This window comes from Rhinoraja longicauda, chromosome 40 (assembly GCF_053455715.1).
Source record: "Rhinoraja longicauda isolate Sanriku21f chromosome 40, sRhiLon1.1, whole genome shotgun sequence".
Lineage (NCBI taxonomy): Eukaryota > Metazoa > Chordata > Chondrichthyes > Rajiformes > Arhynchobatidae > Rhinoraja > Rhinoraja longicauda.
The window spans coordinates 14,599,184-14,618,751 of NC_135992.1; the positions used below are offsets into that span (position 1 = coordinate 14,599,184).

The 19,568-nt window shown below is 44.2% G+C and overlaps 1 protein-coding gene across 2 annotated transcripts in view; it reads right to left on the reverse strand.

The window, feature by feature from the left end:
• LOC144611427 (carnitine O-palmitoyltransferase 1, liver isoform-like) overlaps nt 1-18,094 on the reverse strand; it is a 79,973-nt gene extending 61,879 nt beyond the window's left edge. Inside the window, exon 1 of one of the 2 annotated variants that reach the window (XM_078430506.1) lies at nt 17,970-18,094. The gene's annotated coding sequence lies outside the window, so the exon portion shown is untranslated. Of the gene's footprint in view, nt 1-17,963 lie in introns of both variants that reach the window. The other variant, XM_078430507.1, reaches the window with a different exon arrangement.
• Between the last annotated feature and the right edge of the window lie 1,474 nt (nt 18,095-19,568).

Here is a 19,568-nt window from a genome sequence, read left to right on the forward strand (position 1 = left end):
GGAGGAAGTTGGACTATGCTGATAATGCATGTGACTGAGAAAAGTGGGTGAGAGGTTACAGCACGAAAACAACTCTTTATGGGAGGAGAAGTTTAAAATTAACCACACAGATAATGTGGAATTATTACTACGGCATAGCTATGTGCACGTTTAGGAAACATTTTAAAAAAACGCCAGGAAATTTAAAAAAAAACGTCTGCAGAATATGACAGATACAATTACTGCTAATAAAAATGTCAAAGCTAAAGGAACCAATACTGTATTCCTAATACAGTAGTCCTGCACTTAAGAGTAGAGATCACTATGGAACGCCATGTAGGCACAAAGCAGCAACCATTTTGTGTGCAGTTCGATTCAGCAATGAAACAGCAAAATGAGTTAATTAACTTTGCACGGTGGGGAATGTTTAAAAAAAAAATACCTATAGTAGGTTGGACTAGGAGAACTCTGCTCTTTAACATTAAAATATTTAGTCAACCTTACCAACTGCACCAGAGGCTTCCTCTTCAATGTAGCACTTTCTCAATAGTTGTGCAGGAATAATGTGGAATGTTTGTTTAAATCCAAAAGTGAAGCTTGCACACGACTCTTACTCAAAAACAATTTATTATGATAAATGAAGTTTAGCATTAACTAACTAAATTTTTGATTTTCCCTTTACCCGTTCCATTTTCAGCTTTTGCCTTTCACTGGTATTTTCAACTTAAAAATTCCTATTTAAAAAAAAATTAAGCACTAAGTGGAGCAATTTTCCAAATTTTTAATTAGGTGAAACGAAACCCTGTTAAGCAACGTAGCCAGCCACCAGCATTGTTTGGCTAAACTCTCTTCTCCATTTCAAAATAGTAGTGCAAAGTTTGTGATCATATTTATCTGCATCTTCAAACAAAAAATAGATGTTATTGTATTCTATATTGCATGATTTAATAACAAATTCATTAATGCACAAATCCATTCTCCTGACCCGCTGAGTTACTCCAGCATTTTGCACGGATCTTTAACATATGCCTTTAACCTGATTTTGCAGCAAAGTTAGTAGAAGAGAATGTTATTCATTTCAATTCTGGATTCTGTTAAGTGCCACCCTATAGTGACATGTGAAACAGCAGAATGAGGTATGAAGAGAATTGGTAAGTAGTGCAACAACCCACCCTGACAATGAAGTATACCATGCATGAGGTGAAGGGCTGAGGTCTGACTGCAGTGCAGCCAAGCATAAACAACCCAATTACATTCACAACTAAGCTTCACACACACAACTGTGGGCGTCTGAGTGAGGCGACATTTTCACAGGAAAAAGTTGGATTTCAGGATCTTGGAGATTTCGCATTGATTCCATCAAAATCAAATTCTTAATGCGATGAACTTTGACTAGTTAGTACAATTCCTTTCTCCCTAAAGAAACAGAATTCTATGCCACGCGTTTAGACTCTGCCCTCCTGAAAATTGCCAAGTAATGTCAAGCTCCAAACAAGGAATCCAAGCAACAAGGTCAATGGGTTTGTGCAGTGAATTTGTAACATGATCAGCAAGTGGTGGGTTGGAACTATAGGCCTGTGATACAATTTACAAAAACTCTTTGCGCCAAAGTATTTTTAAATACAAAGCCATTACAAGATAAAACCAAATCATGGATTATATTCCCCATCCTGTTTCACACTGCCCCATCAATGACAGATTTAAGTAGGAAGCTAAATTTATTTTAAGAGTTGGAATGGGCTTCAATCAATGCAAAAAAAAAAGATAAGCAAACGATCAAGTATACACTTAAATAGATTCTTAAGAGGGCTAATTGCTTAAAGTGCAATTATTGTAGTAAGCAAAGGATGGAGAATTGTAATGTCGGGCAAGACTCAAATTAAATCTGTTTGATCTCAAGCAAAGCAAAGTTCTGGATGAACTCAGCAGTTCAGCCAATTTCTGTGGAGGGATTGGACAGGCAACATTGCAAGTTTGGATTTTTTTTCAGACTGATGGGGGGGGGGAGGGCAGAGAAAGCTGGAAAAGAGGTGGGGGCAGGACAAAGACTGGCAAGTGATAGATGTATACAGATGAGGGGGGGTTGATAGGCAAATGGATATAAGCGACAAAGGCTAGAGGTGAAGAGGAAACAAAGAGTGACACAAGGAACTGCAGATGCTGGAATCTTGAGACCAACAAAGTGCTGTTGGAACTTAATGGGCCAGGCAACATCTGTGGAGGAAATGGACAGAGGATGTCTGGGGTCTTGGACCATTCTTGAGACTGAAGATTGGATACAAAAAGAAATGTAAAGCCAGAGGAGGGATATAGGTAGAAGGGGACAGGGGAAAGGAGGATAAATGGGAAATGAATGACTCGAGGATGGGAGATGAGTGTATGGAAGTAGTGGCGCTGCCCTGCAGCTGCGGCTTGCCGGCAGCCTGTTTGTCTTTCTTTGCCTATATTTGTTAGTGTTAGATGTATGTAATAGCCTATTTTTAGCTGTGTATATGTGGGGGGTGGTGGGGTTCCTCAACAGAGATGCGACCCTTTTCTGTGTTGTATCTCCATTCGTGGAGTTGGTGGCCTCAGCTGGATCGACCTTGAAGGCTCTGGACTTACCATCTCCGAGCTGGCCAACTTTTGGAGGCTGTGGTGGCGCTGTGATTGTGGATTGTGGCTGCAACTCTACCTTCGGAGGCCAGGCCGCGGGCTCTGTGGACCGCAACATCGGGAGCTCGCAGGTCCCTGGCTGGCGACCGGCTTTCGGGAGCTCCAGCCGTAGCAGCTTTGACTGCCCCGAATCGCAAGGCTCGATCGACCTGTTCGCAGGACCTTCATTGCCCTGCGCAGCTCGGCCACAGGATCTTCATTGAGTACAGTTTTGGTCTCCTAATCTGAGGAAAGACATTCTTGCCATAGGGGGAGTACAGAGATGGTTCACCAGATTGATTCCTGGGATGGCAGGACTTTCATATGAAGAAAGACTGGATAGACTCGGCTTGTACTCGCTGGAATTTAGAAGATTGAGGGGGGATCTTATAGAAACTTACAAAATTCTTAAGGGGTTGGACAGGCTAGATGCAGGAAGATTGTTCCAGATGTTGGGGAAGTCCAGAACAAGGGGTCACAGTTTAAGGATAAGGGGGAAGTCTTTTAGGACCGAGATGAGAAAGTTTTTTTTCACACAGAGTGGTGAATCTGTGGAATTCTCTGCCACAGAAGGTAGTTGAGGCCAGTTCATTGGCTACATTTAAGAGGGAGTTAGATGTGGCCCTTGTGGCTAAAGGGATCAGGGGGTCTGGAGAGAAGGCAGGTACAGGATACTGAGTTGGATGATCAGCCATGATCATATTGAATGGCAGTACAGGCTCGAAGGGCCGAATGGCCTACTCCTGCACCTATTTTCTATGTTTCATCACCCTGCGCGGCTCGGCCGCGGGACCTTCCATCGCCTGGCGGGGGCTTCAAAAATCGGGAGCCTCGATCGCCTCGAAGCAGCAGTTTGACTGTCTGACCGCGGGAGAACAAAGGAGGCGATAAGACTTTTGTTTGCCTTCCATCACAGTGTGGGGGTGCGTGGAGGAGTCACTGTGATGGTTGTCTATGTTAAACTTATGTAATTGGGTGTCTTGTGCTCTTTACTGTCATGACTGCATGGCAACGACATTTCATTCAAGTTAATTTTGAATGACAATAAAGGCAATTTGTATTGTATATGTATGAAGGCATGGAAAGGAGCAGGGTAACTGGGAGGATGGGAGAAATGGGAAAGCATCGGAGGGGGGGGGGGGGGGGGGGAGAGCTCACATTTTTGTAAACTTTAAACTATTTAATTTATTGGATCAATTGGTTTCATTGCCATTTACCATTGACCTACACAGAAGAGTTAGAGATTTAGAACAAAATACTAGAAATGCAACTGGTATTTTAACACAAAGAACAAGGTTAACATTATGTGTAAGAAGGAACAGCAGATGCTGGTTAAATCCAAAGAGAGACACAAAAAGCAGGAGTAACTCAGCAGGACAGAAAGCATCTCTGGAGAGAAGGAATGGGTGACGTTTCTGGGTCGAGGCCCTTTTTCAGACTTCAGATAGTATAAAGTTAACATTATACATGTTCATCCTCTGTTAGAATTGTAATTTTAACGTCATGTCAATAATAATTCGTAATATTGGCACAATTTTCAAGGTCAGATCATTACCAAAAGTCTCAGAAAGATAAAAATCAGACAGGTAAGGGTACAAACTCATTCACCCAAGTCAGCAAGTATTTGTTTTGTATATAAAAGCCAATAAAGATGCAATTAAATCGACTATGATGGGAAAGTAAAACTCATTCATATCACTTTACAAATCATTGCATCTATGCAGAGCACTGTCACTCTACATACAATTTTCCAAAGAATTGTTTTTTGTGTCCAATTGAGCTCAGAAGGCTCTCAGCATTGCCAAATGGTTCCAAAGACAGTGAGTTTGCCATCCTAATCTTATATTCTTCCCTTTTTCAAGTGTTGACCAGAAAGTGCTATAAGGCAATGCGACCTTGAGGTGCATCACAGCTGAACCCTGTTATCGTTGTCCAATATTGACATTCATAAGAAGGGTCTCGACCCGAAACGTCATTCCATTCCTTCTCTCCAAAGATGCTGCCTACCCCGCTGAGTTACTCCAGCATTTTGTGTCTACCTTTGACATTCATACATTTCTTTTTCAGCAAAAATGACAATTATGGCTGATTTTAACTTTTCTACCACTAGTCCTGGATAAATCAACTATGATTGTACTGGTCGAGAATTGAAGGCAAGACATCCTTTTAGCCTCACGCACAGAGGCCGTTTGCTCTGTTTGTTCTGACCGAATGGTAGAGGGTTCTGTGGTGTATTCCAATTGTTATTTTCTTTGTTCTTAAAACAAATTTTCCTGCAAGACAATTTCTATTAACTGCCATCTCTGACATGGTTAAGAACCATCTCAATTTTGCCTTGGGTATCTCTGGAGTAAATACAAAAAATTTGGAGGTTATGCTTCAGTTAAGAGAGGCATTGGTGAGATGGAGGTTACAGCAGGTAGACAGGAACGTGCAGGTGAGGTTATAATCAGAGCAGCCAGGATCCTATACAATGGCACAGCAGGTATGAGCGGTGGAGGAATCTACAGTTCCTAATTTATGTTTTCTTATGTTGGAATTAAAGGTATAACTGTAATTAGGATGAAACACCTCAGTAAAGGTGAAATGTCATTTCAGTCAAACAGAAATTCACCATCCAATGTAGACACAAAATGCTGGAGGAACTCAGCGGGCCAGGCAGCATCCCTAGAGAGAAGGAATGGGTGATGTTTCATGTGGAGACCCTTTTTCAGACTCAGAACTCCAGCATTTTGTAACTACCTTCGATTTAAACCAGCATCTGTAGTTCTTTCCTACACGGTAGCCGGTAGCGCGGCCGAATGTTCTAAGGTGCTGGATTAAGGCTCCAGTCTCTTCGGGGGCGTGGGTTCGAATCCCACCACTGCCATCACTGTTTGGGCAGTCACGGTGGCGCAGCAGTAGAGTTGCTGCCTTACAGCGAATGCAGCGCCGGAGACCCAGGTTCGATCCTGACTGCGGGTGCTGGCTGTACGGAGTTTGTACGTTCTCCCCAATGATCTTCTGCATGGGTTTTCTCCAAGATCAGTTTCCTCCTACACTCCAAAGACGTGCAGGTTTGTAGGTTAATTGGCTTGGTGAATGTAAAAAAAAAATTGTCCCTACTGGGTGTAGGATAGTATTAATGTGTGAGATTTGCTGGTCAATAGACAATAGGTGCAGGAGTAGGCCATTCGGCCCTTAGAGCCAGCACCACCATTCAATGTGATCATGGCTGATCATTCTCAATCAGTACTCCGTTCCTGTCTTTCCCCCATACCCCCTGACTCCGCTATCCTTAAGAGCTCTATCTAGCTCTCTCTTGAAAGCATTCAGAGAACTGGCCTCCACTGCCTTCTGAGGCAGAGAATTCCACAGATTTACAACTCTCTGACTGAAAAAGGTTTTCCTCATCTCTGTTCTAAATGGCCTACCCCTTATTCTTAAACTGTGGCCCCTGGTTCTGGACTCCCCCAACATTGGGAACATGTTTCCTGCCTCTAACGTGTCCAACTCCTTAATAATCTTATACGTTTCAATAAGATCCCCTCTCATCCTTCTAAATTCCAGTGTATACAAGCCTAGTCACTCCAGTCTTTCAACATACGACAGTTCTGCCATTCCGAGAATTAACCTAGTAAACCTACGCTGCACGCCCTCAATAGCAAGAATATCCTTCCTCAAATTTGGAGACCAAAACTGCACACAGTACTCCAGGTCGGCGTGGACCCGGTGGCCCAAAGGGCCTGTTTCCGTGCTGTATCTCTAAATTACACATTATTCATCACCCAAATGGTGTAGTAAGGTGGTGTGCTGTGAGATAAATCCGGCAACTGATCAACAACAAACACACAATAGGTTCAGAGTAAGAAACACCATGGAATAAGTCATGCCAGAGTTGGCAATCTTACTGTATGTGATAACCCTTTCAGGTCTACACTGTCATAAAGCTGAGCAATGGGAAATGGCTATGCTTTGACCAAATCACTTTGGATGGATTACTAACTACTAGCTAAAAATTAATCGGACAGTCATTGCAAGTTGCACGTTTACTTGACCTTAGAGATACTGACCATGATTGCAAGTATTTCATAATGGCCTTTCCTTTAATAAATAACACTTGAAGTTCTTTGCTCTATTGCACTGCAGGTCAACAAATTAAAAAGACATTACTTTGAGGTGGCATCATGCACTTACCCTTTAACATTCCATGCATTCAAAGGATTTTAGCAAAGACTTAAATCTGCAATCATACTCAGTTACATGCGTATCTTGCCAATTAGGCTGATAACAAACATAGCTCTGTGATAATGATTGCAGCAAGTCTTTTATCCCCAATTTCCTCCATTTATGCCAAAATGCTTTTACCAGTGCCACGGGTCCTCCTGTAACCTGAACATTGCTGTTGTTTGGTGTGGCCTGGATAGTGAAAGTCCTATCCTAACTTCACCAATCACACACACTCTGACATACAAGTTCTTCCCAGCATACGAACCCAAGAACTGTCCTTAACCTGAACTGGTCACGTTGGAAATGCATCCACGAATCGAGTTCCCACAGGTCAGATAATGCCTGCAGCCCCGCAACTGGCAAATCCATCCCACTGGTCTCCCAAACACTTGCTCGTACATACGAACTGTACACAAGTCAGGCTCTCATAAGATGGGGAGGAACTTCACATTGCTACAGGAATTAGTGCGAAGCAACTATAGACAGGACTTGCTCCTTAAGATCTGTGCATGGCATGTTTGGATGGCTGCTCCTTAATGTTTAACTTATATATTGGCATTTCAATCTCAAGAGCATAGAACATTAAAAATCAAATATGTACTTGAGAGAGAAATAAATATAAAACAATGGGAGACTTGGAAATAGTGTGGGAAGAGACCTGCATGGAGTGTAAATCACTGCACAGACCAGCTGGGCCAAATGACCTTTGCAGTTCTGCATTTTCTATGCAACCTCTTATGAATGGCCATGGCTGTTTGTGTTTGGCAGAGGGCAATGACCAAAAAGACAATAGTCCATAGCACAATACTATTGTAATAGTTTCAGTATAACTACATTTTATTATTTAATAATATATTTCAGTATAGTCCCTGGTGGACTCTTCGGAAGTGATGACCACGATACAAAATACAAGATAATGCTCTCAACCTGTGCCCAATCCACGAGATCATCTTTTTTTGTTCAACCCAATTTCAAGTTTATGTGTGAAATAACAATGTCATAAGTAACTGGTATACAGTATTCAGGAATTATTTTGGGGGGGGGGGGGGGGGGGGGACCTGAAATACCAGTTGTTCTACATACATGCTTTCAATGCATTCCACAGTAACAGGAACAACCCAATATTAAATATTACAAGCATCGTGTTACTATTTCATTCTAATACTTTTCAAAAGACTACAAATATCTACTGCAATTATTTCCCCCAAAAGCAGACCATTAATTTTAAGCAACAAGTATTCCACAGTGAATCCTTCAAATCCCATTGACAAATTAATAATTACTGGTACAATATGTTGACTTTATTTAAAGAACACCAGCAATAATAAATTTATTGCCCTTGAATCAAGTGACATACTGAGCCATTTCAATGGGTAGTTAAATCATCCACACAGCTGCGGGTCTGTGAACTGAACTGATCAAGTAATGATGGCAGATTTCCCTCCTTCCAGGATATTAGCAAACTGTTTATTTTAAGTGAAAATCCAATAGTTTTATGGTCACTATTACTGACACCAACATTTTAAATTCCAAATTTCTTTAATTAATTTCACCAGCTGTCATGCTAGAATTTAACCTTTACATCTGGATTAGAACTGTGGATACTCATTGAACAACACAACTTTTTTGTTCTACCTCAAGCCTTAGGAACGGGTTTTCAATTACTTGGATGGTAGAAATGACAGCTAGCAGCTGTAAAAAGCCAAAAGAACAAGAGTCCATTGTTGTATATCCCGATGAGTAAAAGACTACTTATTGAAAGAAAAAAAATATTCACAACAGAAAACCCATTTAAAAAGAGAATGAACGAGGAAGAAAATTAAATTACTGGGAAATGATTTCTATTTCAGCTCATGTAAAGAAATCAAATTATCGACATGCATCTCATTTGAAACATTCCTCAAATACACACTTGCTGGATTTTAACTGAAATTGCTAGTGAAGTTATATTAAATGTCACTAGCCATTTCAGTAAATATCAACGAGCAAAACTGCTCTAATGCTACTTTCAATTCACAACCAATTTTGCCACAAATCCATTTGCTGACCATCACCAAGGTGCTTATTTACATTTCTGATCTGTTTCCTTCTTCTGCCCATCTCACAGCAACCAGTACTCAAATTTTAATTAGTCTGAAGAAGGGTCTTGACCCAAAACGTCACCCATTCCTTCTCTCCAGGGATGCTGCCTGTCCCGCTGAGTTACTCCAGCATTTTGTGTCTACCTCAAATTTTAATTCATATTTTCAATAACTTAAGGTTCAAGAGCATTGAATTGTCACTTGTACCAGGCAAAGAACAATGAAATTCTTACTTGCTGCAGCTTCATAGGCATTCATATCTGTCCTGGGCACAGCTCATTCATGCAATCATAGAGAAAGCCTGCCAATGCCTCTATTTCCTGAGAAGAATGAGATTTGGTAGTCTGAAGAAGGGTCTCGACCCGAAACGTCACCTATTCCTTCTCTCCTGAGATGCTGCCTGACCCGCTGAGTTACTCCAGCATTTTGTGTCTACCCAGGAGATTTGGTACGTCGACAAATTATCTTGAACCTCTCCCAGTGTACGGTAGAGAGCATCACAGCCTGATTCAGTAACTCAAACGGCCAGGAACGAAGGAGATTACAAAAATAAGTGAACACTGCCCGGTCCATCATGGGCACTTACCTCCCCACCATCAAAGCAATCTATACGAGGAGCTACCTCAAAAAGACATCCAGCATCATCAAGAATCCATACCACCCTGGCCACACACTCATTTCATCCCTGCCACTGAGAAGGTGGGACAGGAGTCTGCAAATTGTGACCTCCAGGTTCAGGAACAGTTTCTTCCCACTACCATCAGATTCTTGAACACTACAAACACTAACTAAACTACAAAATGTCTTGGTTGCACTAAGAACTTTGGGCTTTTTTGCACTATTTAAAAAAAAAATTATTGAATTTTTTCTGTTATTACATTATTTACGAGTGGTGTGTTTACAGACATGTTATACTCCTGCAAGTAAGGTTTTTAATTTCAGTTTTCAGTACATGACAGTTCAACACACTTAACTCCCTTCATTCTTGATATTAACACAACAGCACAATAATCAATAAAATTAGGTAACTAGACAAAATAGAACAAATTAAAGTACAAACTAAACATAGCTCAGAGTAAATTGCTGCTAAGGTGGTGTTGTGTGATGTGTTTCAAGAGCCTGATGGTTGATGGGAGTTTTCTTGAACTTGGAGGTCAGCGTTTCAATTACATACATAGGTGCAGGAGGAGGCCATTCAGTCCTTTGAGTAGCATCGCCATTCATTGTGATCATGGCTGATCATCCACAATCAGTAACCCTTGCCTGCCTGCCTTCTCCCCATAGCCATTGATTCCGCAAGCCCCAGTGAATTGGCCCCCACGGCCTTCTGTGGCAGAGAATTCCAAAAATTCACAACTCTCTGGGTGAAAAGGATTTTTTCTCATCTCAGTTTTAAATGGCCTCCCCTTTATTCTTAGACTGTGGCCCCTGGTTCTGGACTCCCCCAACATTGGGAACATTTTTTCTGCATCTAGCTTGTCCAGTCCTTTTATAATTGTATATGTTCCTATAAGATCCCCTCTCATCCTTCTAAATTCCAGTGAATACAAGCCCAGTGTATCCAATCTTTCCTCATATGACAGTCCCATCATCCTGGGGATTAACCTCATGAACCTTTGGTGCACTCCCTCAATAGCAAGGATGTCCTTCCTCAAATTAGGAGACCAAAACTGCACACAATACTCCAGACGTGGACTCACCAGGGCCCTGAACAACTGCAGAAGGACCTCTCTAGTCCTATACTCAAATCCTCTATTCAAGTCGCCCACTTGAATGGTGCACAATCAAATCTGTCCGAACAATAATTCCATTCATTGTCAGTGCACATTGGCTGCTGCGTATTAACAATATGCATTGCAGTTACTTTCTAAGATTACTCGTGTAGGAAAATAACTGCAGAAGCTGATACAAATCGAAGGTATCACAAAATGCTGGAGTAATTCAGCCGGTCAGGCAGCATTTAGGAGAGAGGGAATGGCTGACGTTTCGGGTCAAGACCCTTCTTCAGACTGATGAAGGGTCTGGACCTGAAACGTCACCCATTCCCTCTCTCCTGGATGCTGCCTGACCTGCTGAGTTACTCCAGCATTTTGTGATACCTTCTAAGGTTACTCTGTCAGCACATACCAGAGTGACCCGAGAGTACAAGTGCATAGTTCCCTAAAAGGTAGACATATGATGAAAAAGTATTTTGTCACACTGGCCTTAACCAGTAAGGATACAGAATGCAGGAGCTGGATTGTTATGTGACAGTTGTACAGACATTGGTGAGGTTACCTTGGAAGTATCGTGCTCAATTTCGGTCACCTGATAATAGGAAAGATGCCTTTAAGCTGGAAGACACGCAGAAAGGATTTATGAGGTTAGCACCAGCACTCAAGGCTGAGTTAGTTATGGGGTGATATTGGGCAGTCTTGGACTTTATTCCCTGAAACATTGTTGTATAGAGGTGTATAAAATCATGAGGGGCATAAATAAGGTGAATATAAATAGCCTTTTACACAGGGTTGTACAATCAAGATCTTGACATAGTTTTAATGTGAGAGGGGATAGATTTAATAGGAACCCATATGGCAACTTTTTCACAGAGCGTGGTATGAGTATATGAAATGTGCAAAGGAATTAGTTGAGGCAGGTATAATAACAACATTTTAAAAGACATTTGGGCAGGAGAGGGATATGTGACAAAATGGGGCAAATGGGACTGGCTTAGCCTGATTCATCTAGGTCTGCATGGACAAGATGGGTCGAAGAGCCTGTTTCCGTGCTGTGTGATTCTACGACTATGATATACATGGACTTGCTAAAAATGCCTGATAGTCGCCCTATAAGATTATCATCAAGATTGAAGGCAAAGGACTAAAAAGTTATATTGTAAAATGCAAAGAAAAATGACAAAACAGCAGGAAACCAAAAGTAGCAAAAGGATCAGTGCGAGGATTTTTTTTCCTCAATTTATTAATGATTTGCCTGTAAAGGGTATAATTTCCAAATGACTCACAACGTGGATGCATAGTGAACTATAGGATGCATAAGGCAAAGCCAAGTCTTCAAGGATCGATCACAGACAAACAAAATGAGCTGATTAAAACCATATTAACTTCAATACTGAAACATTTGAAGCGTTATTCTTTCGTAGGAAGAATGAGAAAAAACAATATAAACAATAGTACAAGAACAAAAAAGACCTGGGAATATATATGCAAGGTAGACACAAAATGCTGGAGTAACTCAGCGGGGCAGGCAGCATCTCTGGAGAGAAGGAATGGGTGATGTTTCGGGTCGAGACCCTTCTTCAGTCTGATTTCGGGGAGTGGGCGGTACAGAGATAAAATGTAGTCAGAGACAGTACGACTGCTGGTAGAACTGGGAAGGGGGAGGAGATAGAGAGAGAGGGAAAGCAAGCGCTACTTGAAGTTGGAGAAGTCAATGTTCATACCGCTGGGGTGTAAGCTACCCAAGCAAAATGTTAGGTGTTGTTCCTCCAATTTGTGCTGGGCCACACTCTGACAATGGAGGACGCCCAGGACAGAAAAGTCAAATTGGGAATGGGAGGCAGAGTTAAAGTGCTGAACAACTGGGAGATCAGGTAGGTTAAGTCGGACTGAGCGGAGGTGTTCAACAAAACGATTGTCAAGCCTGCGCTTGGTCTCGCCGATGTACAGGAGTCGACACCTGGAACAGCGGATACAGTAGATGAGGTTGGACGAGGTGCAAGTGAACCTCTGCCTCACCTGAAAAGACTGTCAGGGTCCTTAGACGGAATCGAGGGGGGAGGTAAAGGGACAGTGTTGCATCTCCTGCGGTTGCTGGGGAAATTAGTGATAATTTTTCAAAACTCTTTAGATTCTGGAGTAGTTCCTGAGGATTGGAGGGTAGCTAATGTAACCCGACTTTTTAAAAAGGGAGGGAGAGAGAAAACAGGGAATTATAGACCAGTTAGCCTAACATCGGTAGTGGGGAAAATGCTAGTCAGTTATTAAAGATGTGATAGCATCACATTTGGAAAGTGGTGAAATCATCGGACAAAGTCAGCATGGATTTATGAAAGGCAAATCATGCCTGATGAATCTTATAGAATTTTTCGAGGATGTAACTAGTAGAGTGGATAAGGGAGAACCAGTGGGATGTGTTATATCTGGACTTTCAGAAGGCCTTCGACAAGGTCCCACATAGGAGATTGGGGTACAAACTTAAAGCACACGGTATTGGGGGTTCAGTGTTGAGGTGGATAGAGAATTGGTTGGCGGACAGGAAGCAAAGAGTAGGAATAAACGGGTCCTTTTCGGAATGGCAGGCAGTGACTAGTGGGGTACCGCAAGGCTCAGTGCTGGGACCCCAGTTATTTACAATATATATTAATGATTTGGACGAGGGAATTGAATGCAACATCTCTAAGTTTGTGGATGACACGAAGCTGGGTGGCAGTGTTAGCTGCGATGAGGATGTTAGGAGGCTGCAGAGTGACTTGGATAGATTAGGAGAGTGGGCAAATGCATGGCAGATGCAATATAATGTAGATAAATGTGAGGTTATCCACTTTGGCGGCAAGAACATGAAAACAGAGTATTACCTGAATGGTGGCCAATTAGGAAAAGGGAAGATGCAACGTGACCTGGGTGTCATGGTGCACCAGTCATTGAAAGTAGGCATGCAGGTGCAGCAGGCAGTGAAGAAAGCGAATGGTATGTTAGCATTCATAGCAAGAGGATTTGGGTATAGGAGCAGGGAGGTTCTGCTGCAGTTGTACAGGGCCTTGGTGAGACCGCACCTGGAGTATTGTGTACAGTTTTGGTCTCCTAATCTGAGGAAAGACATTCTAGCCTTAGAGGGAGTACAGAGAAGGTTCACCAGATTGATCCCTGGGATGGCAGGACTTTCATATGAAGAAAGACTGGATAGAATAGGCTTATACTCGCTGGAATTTAGAAGACTGAGGGGGGATCTTATTGAAACATATAAAGTTCTTAAGGGGTTGGAGAGGCTAGATGTGGGAAGATTGTTCCCGATGTTGGGGAAGTCCAGAACCAGGGGTCACAGCTTAAGGATAAGGGGGAAGTCTTTTAGGACCGAGATGAGAAAACATTTCTTCACACAGAGAGTGGTGAGTCTGTGGAATTCTCTGCCACAGAAGGTAGTTGAGGCCAGTTCATTGGCTATATTTAAGAGGGAGTTAGATGTGGCCCTTGTGGCTAAAGGGATCAGGGGGTATGGAGAGAAGGCAGGTACAGGTTACTGAGCTGGATGATCAGCCATGATCATATTGAATGGCGGTGCAGGCTCGAAGGGCCGAATGGCCTACTCCTGCACCTATTTTCTATGTTTCTAAGTACCTGGGGAGGGAGTGGTTTGGATGGGAAGGGATGAGTTGACAAGGGAGTTGCAGAGGAAACGGTCTGTGTGGAAAGCAGAAACGGGTGGAGATAGGAAGATGTGGCTAGCAGTGGGATCCCACTGGAGGTGGCGAAAATGTCAGAGGATTATGCGCTGTATGCGACAGCAGATTGGGTGGAAGGTGAGGAAAGTGGGAGGGGCTCTGTCCTTGTTACGAATGGGGGGGGGGAAGGGGAGCAAGAGCGGAGCTGCGAGATATCGAGGAGACCTTAGTGAGAACCTCTTCTATAATGGAAGAGGGGAACTCCCATTCCCTAAAGAATGAGGACATCTCTGATGACCTGGTATGGAAAACGTTATCCTGGGCACAGATGCGGCGTTGATGGAGGAATTGGGAGTAGGGAATAGCGTCTTTACAGGAAGCAGGGTGGGAAGAAGTGTATATAGAATATATATATTCTATATACTATATGTATAATGTTCATAAAAAAGTATATCAGGTTGAAAAATATTTAAAGAGTATGGAGAGAATATTTAAAGTAAAGAGTATGGAGGATACGGGATTTCATAAACTGATGAATTAAATAAAAGAGCAAGGAAGTCACTTTTACAAAACATTAGACAGACATAAAATGCTGGAGTAACTCAGCGGGACAGGCAGCATCTCTGGATGGAAGGAATGGGTGATGTTTCAGGTCAAGACCCTCTTTAGACTGGTTCAGCCATAAATGAGGTACTATGCCTAGTCTGGGGATCACCGTTTATTAATTTAGAAGGATGAGAGGGGATCTTATTGAAACATAAGTTTATTATGGCACTGGACGCGCGACAGGCAGGAAACATGTTCCCGATGTTGGGGGAGTCCCGAACCAGGGGCCACAGTTTAAGAATAAGGGGTAGGCCATTTAGAACGGAGATGAGGAAAAACTTTTTCACTCAGAGTTGTGAAGCTGTGGAACTCTCAGCCTCAGAAGGCAGTGGAGGCCAATTCTCTGGATGCTTTCAAGAGAGAGTTAGATAGAGCTCTTTATGATAGCGGAGTCAAGGGAAATGGGGAGAAGGCAGGAACCGGGTATTGATTGTGGATGATCAGCCATGATCACGGTGAATGGCGATGCTGGCTCGAAGGGCCGAATGGCTTACTCCTCCACCTATTGTCTATAACACTATTTCCTGCACTCTGTTATTTTTCCTTGCACCTCTTGTTGTAATTGTGTATGTCTTGATTGCATTCCTGTCTAAAGTCTTCAGTCTAAAGGTGGGTCTCGACCCGAAACGTCATCCATTCCTTCTATCCAGAGATGCTGCCTGTCCCGCTGAGTTACTCCAGTATTTTGTGTCTATCCTTCAGTTTAAACCAGTATCTGCAGTTCCTTCCTACACATTCCTTGATGCCACTGGGTTTGTCTAGTCTGCTCACTCACACCATTGATCTACATGGCTGTAGCTTATTCTGCTGCAGCCAGAAAGAAAGGCTAACAATACAGTGGAGTTACAAAAGCAATTTCACTTACAGCTAATTTTAACACCACTAATACACATCAAACACAGAATCAAGTATAATTGATAACTCAAGCCTCAGTTATACTATAATTTTTTTTACACCCCCTCACACTGACAGTCTTTTGGACATGAAAAGGCTGAATATTATTTTTTAAACACTCTCTTAACTTCTCCTAAACTCTTTCAGAAATATTGTCATCTTGATGGAGGCAACGTGTTAATTAAATGCCTCATATTCTTTTCAGCATTGGGTCATGAATTGACTTACTGGATGTAAAGATTTATTTTCAGTAATTAAACTGGCAGTCTGAAAGTTACTGCAACCAAACAAAAATTCAAAAACTAGATTTTAGACATAATTTATGTGGACAAAACTGATTACTCAAACTACAAACTGCAATTGAAAAGAAAAAAATGCATTCACATTCCCAAATATATAGGAAGAAAATTTCAAATCCACAATTATAACAAATTTAGAGGTAGCACAGTGTTTCTCAGTCCAATGTCACTTACAAGTGAGACCTATGCAAAGTATAGAAACAGGACCTGCTGCAGAATTTATCTTCCATAGTTCACCCCAGCCTCTAAACAAACTATGTATTTATCCAGCTTCCTCTTTGTGCATCTATATTATTTGCCTAAATCATGATTTGCTGTAGCGAGTTTCACATTTCCATTAACTCTTATTGAAGTTTCTCCTGAATACTCTCCCTGGAATCAACTCAGGAAACACACCTGTAAACTTTGTCTTTCCTCTTCCTCATGAGGCATTTATATTGTTCTTTCTTATTCTAAATGCCTCTCCACTGTAACCACCACCTCCCTCATTGATGGCACAACCTCCTCTCCCTCAAGTTGCGACATACATCCTCAGTCACCCTCTCTGAGTCTGTGACACACATCATCTCCTCTGTGACCCAACTTTGCAACACTCCCGAGCCAGTGATAACCATCCCCATCACTTCTCTCAGTCTACGACCCATCTCTTATCAGTGCAGTCAATCTGTGATAGATTTCCCATCTTGAGAAGCCCACAGCCATTAGCCCCCTCTCATTTTGTTTTCTTAGGATCACCTGATTTTGTCTCTTCATTACTTTTTAAAACCTACAATTTCTCCTTCAGTTTTTCTGCTTTCAATGCCGGCAATTAATAACCCCATTTCTCTAGCCCATCTTCAATTCCTCCATCCATGACATTGCAACTAATCTGATAAAGACCTGTTGCTCTTATTGTGACTCCATGCGCTGATGATACCCCATACACTTTGACATCATTTGCTCTTTGTGACACAACCCACTCACTACCCCTTCTGATTCCTTTGTGTCACTTCACCTATTGATACCCTGTTTGTGACAATAGATTGTTTCACTCACAGACACCTAGCCTCAATATTGCTTCTCTCTCCCCCCCCCCCCCCCTCTGTGAGAGCTGCCCATTCCTTGCCACCCTCATCTTCTCCCTCCGTCTACTAGGCACTAGCTCGCCTCTCCATCCACTGGCTACCCTCCGCCCTACCCACCTCGCCCCTCCATCTACTGAACCCCCACCTCATACCTCTGTCAACAGGCCACCACCTCATCTCTCCATCCACTGGCCATACACACCTTACCCCTTTGCCCACTGCCCCATCCGCCTCGCCCGGAGAACCACTATCTGCATCGTCCCTCCATCCACTGGCCACCACCTCGCAGTCCACTGGCCCTCACCCCTCTGTTAACCGGCCACCGCCTAGCCACTCCATCCACTGGCCACTATTTCGCCCCTCTGCCCACTAGCCAAAGCTATGCCTCTGTCCACAGACCATCAGTTTGCCCCTCTGTCTTTTCAAAACCTTGCCTCTCTGTCTACTGGCCAAAGCCTTGCCCCTCTGTCCACTGGCCAAAGCCTTGTCCCTCTACCCACTGGCCAAAGCCTTGCCCCTCTGTCCACTGGCCAAAGCCTTGCCCCTCTGTCCACTGGCCAAAGCCTTGCCCCTCTGTCCACTGGCCAAAGCCTTGTCCCTCTACCCACTGGCCAAAGCCTTGCCCCTCTGTCCACTGGCCCAAGCCTTGCCCCTCTGTCCACTGGCCAAAGCCTTGCCCCTGTGTCCACTGGCCAAAGCCTTGCCCCTCTGTCCACTGGCCATGCCACTATTCCTCTCCGCCCTCCCCCACAGTCTACATTCCATGGCCAATCGCCCTTCAACTTGGTCCCCCTCCTTCTCCCGCGGCCTCACCACCCACCTTTACCTCCGTGGTAATGTCCTCCACCCTCCGCACCGGGGTGATACCGCCAGGCTGTATAACTCACGGAGCGGCAGTCTTCCACCTCCCGCTGCCGCTGCCGCTCGAGCGCCCGCCCGCGCGCCCACGCGCCCACGACAAACCGCCCGCCCTCCGCGGGCACGAGCGCGGTGACCGCCATGACGGGAGATGGAAGCTATTTGGGGAGGGAATGTCCTGTCGGAAGAGGAGGAGGAAGTAATGAGGAGAAAGGAAATGTCGGGTAAAGCTGTGCAGTGTGAATATCCCAAAGTGAACCACTGCCATCACAGTCGTTTAATGCTGGGAGGGTGGGGGCTTGTTGTTCGTTAGGGGGCGGGGCATGTTTCGGGTTAGGGGTGGGGCTTGTTGCGGGCTATTGACGGGGCTTGTTCTGGGGAGGGGGCGGGGCATGTTCAGAGGTGGGGGCGGGCCTTGTTTCGGGTTTGGGGTGGGGCTTGTTGCGGGCTATCGCCGTGGCTTGTTGGTTGGGGCGGGGCTTGTTGGTTGGGGCGGGGCTTGTTGCAGGTAAGGAGTGGGGCTTGTTGCGGGCTATTGGCGTGGCTTGTTGGTTGGGACGTGACTTCTTGGTTGGGGCAGGGCTTGTTGGTTGGGGAGTGACTTGTTGGTTGGGACGGGGCTTGTTGCTGGTTAGGGGCGGGTTAGGGGTGGGGCTTGTTTGCGGGTTAGGTAGGGGTGGGGCTTGTTGCGAGCTATTGGCGTGGCTTGTTGGTTGGGGCGTGACTTGTTGGTTGGGGCGGGGCTTGTTGCTGGTTAGAGCCGGGACTTTTTGCAGATTAGGGGTGGGGCTTATTGCGGGCTATTAGCGTGGCTGTTGGTTGGGGCGGGGCTTGTTGCTGGTTAGGGGCGGGGCTTGTTGCTGGTTAGGGGCGGGGCTTGTTCAGGCTGGCGAGTGACAGGAGCCGGGCATCTCGCGCCGGCATTTTAGCCGTTGGGCTTTTGCCGCCAAACGGCACGAGGTCGCTTGTCCGCCGTTCGCCTTCGTGGATCCACGTGGAGAAACCCATCTACCTTAATAACTTCACAACCCTCTGTGGTGGAGAATTCCTATGATTTATCACCCTCTGAGTGAAGAGGTTTGTCGTCGCCTTAGTGAGCTATCACTACATCCGAGAAACATTTAGGCAAGTACATGAGTAGATTAAATTAGATTGGACCAGAACACACATAGTTTCAAGCCAGGTAAAGCAGGCATGTGAACTTTCTGCGTTTCCGCGGATTTCTGCGTTTTTAAAAATCAATTTTCCGCGCTTTTCGCTTGATTTTCGCGTTTTTCACTTTGCCGAATAAACGGAGAAATCGGATCGAAAAAAACCCGATTCGTAGACTTGTAATGAACACTAGGTCGCTAGGGGTTCCGTGAGAAATCCCCCGCGCACTGGAAGTCTCCCCGAAAATGTGACACCTGGGCTGGGCAAAGCAGCCAATCTCGACCTCATCGGGACTTCCATGGCCGATCGGTGGGTTGAATTTGCAATCTGCGGCCGGGGCTCTGGAACTCCGGCCCAGCTGGAGCTACCACATCTATCCCCATAGCTGATTTCCTTGGCCTGCTGGATAAACCAG